The sequence below is a fragment of the Triticum urartu genome, chromosome 1A (genome assembly GCF_056163025.1).
Source record: "Triticum urartu cultivar PI428250 chromosome 1A, HENAU_Tu73, whole genome shotgun sequence".
NCBI lineage: Eukaryota > Viridiplantae > Streptophyta > Magnoliopsida > Poales > Poaceae > Triticum > Triticum urartu.
In genome coordinates this window covers 593057587-593059191 of record NC_141873.1, presented here as the reverse complement: position 1 = coordinate 593059191, position 1605 = coordinate 593057587, and the positions used below count along the sequence as shown (strand labels likewise).

General features: G+C 56.5%; 1 pseudogene; it reads left to right on the top strand.

Moving 5' to 3' along the window:
• Positions 1-252: 252 nt before the first annotated feature.
• On the top strand, positions 253-1116 carry LOC125533241 (aspartic proteinase NANA, chloroplast-like; annotated as a pseudogene).
• Positions 1117-1605: the final 489 nt, after the last annotated feature.

The following is a 1605-nucleotide window of genomic DNA, read 5'->3' as shown; positions in this document are numbered from 1 at the left end:
ACATGGTCGTATGGAAGTAAATCAAGTCCGAAAATTGCCTCTTCAAACGGGATTCTTCATCGATTTTGTCCCCTTTCATTCCTACGGCTTCCTTAGCCTAAGGGATGTTTTGAGAGAGGATAAGGCTCACCTAGAGCCCTTGGTTATGGGAAAGCTCTTATAGATAGATACACCTTCAAACTTAGCCGTCGCATCACTGAAATTCATCAAGCTTCATCTCCACGTCCAGCCGTCGTCCACATCCAGAACACCATGCGTTGTTGCAACCACCGTAAGACCTGGCTTAGCTCACCTGCCACCTCTGCAGCAACTGGTGGCACACGGCCGGGCAGGGCCAAGACCATGTCCGTGGAGGAGACCTGGTACCACCCGACGCAATCGTCATCGTGGCGGCGGTACCGGTGCTCGCAGCAAGACAACTGCGGCCATTTTTCGCATGTGGCGTGCAAGACACCCGACCACAAGGAGTCGTGAAGCTACGACGAGATGGTGTAGGACCTAGGACGGCACGGTGACCCATGGCATCTTCGAGCACGAGACGACGACGGTGGCGGTCTCGACGAGTGATAGGCGCGGCTGCCGAGGCTGGTGTTGGGCTGCTCGACGTACGAGGCTGGCGGGAGCGTGGACACGCACGACGGCGTGCCGACGCTGGGCAACTAGGCCATGTCATTCGACACGATCACCCGGATGAGCTTCCAGTGCCTCTTCTCATTCTGCCTGCTGGCGACGCACAACTCGGCCGTGGACATGGAGGCTGGCGCCGGGGCTAGCAAGATGGATATCGTGTACTTGATGAATGCGCCGACCTTGGACGTGCAAGTCACGGGCGTGTTCATGAACGGGAAGCGCCTAGACAACATCCCGCTGGAGGTGCGCATTCAGATCGGACTGAACACGGGCATGGGCACCTCTGTGACGTTGATGGTGGAGCCGGCGTACGGCGTAGTAATGCTGGAGAAGGTGGACGAGGTGACCGGGTTTGAACACTGCTACAAGTGGGACGGCGTGAACCTGGCGCCCGAAGTAATTGTGCCAAAGATGGTGCTGGTGTTGCAGGACGGCGCGAGGCTGGAGCCAAGCCCGGTCGAGCTTTGCTACACTTTTTTCTTTTAGAAAAGGAGGATGCACCCCCGGCCTCTTCATCTCGACGATGCATACGGCCACTTTATTAATTATTAAGCATAAAAGACCTTATAAAGTAGTACATCAGTGAGCCTGAAGCCACCATTTAGGCAACATCTATCGCTACTTCTATCCCCTTGATGCAGTGGTGTCGAATGTCCGAGCCTAATACCAAACAGACATCGCACCAAATCCTAACATCTAATGCCGGATGCCCCATCCTAGCCACATACCGGGACTGGGTCACACACCGGTCCAGCGCACTCACCGAGGCTGCCGCCGCCTTCTTCCATCGATCCATCTCCAGAGTAGGCACTGACGCACAGACCTTGCCAGGCCTGCCGTCGACGCCACCATGGCGTCAGACAGCTCGACCACCCTGCGCTCGTCCATCCAGCTGCATCCGTCATCAAAATGCAGCTGCACCATGCCGCCAACACTCGTCGCCAATGACGCGGTAGATACAACGCCGCACCACCT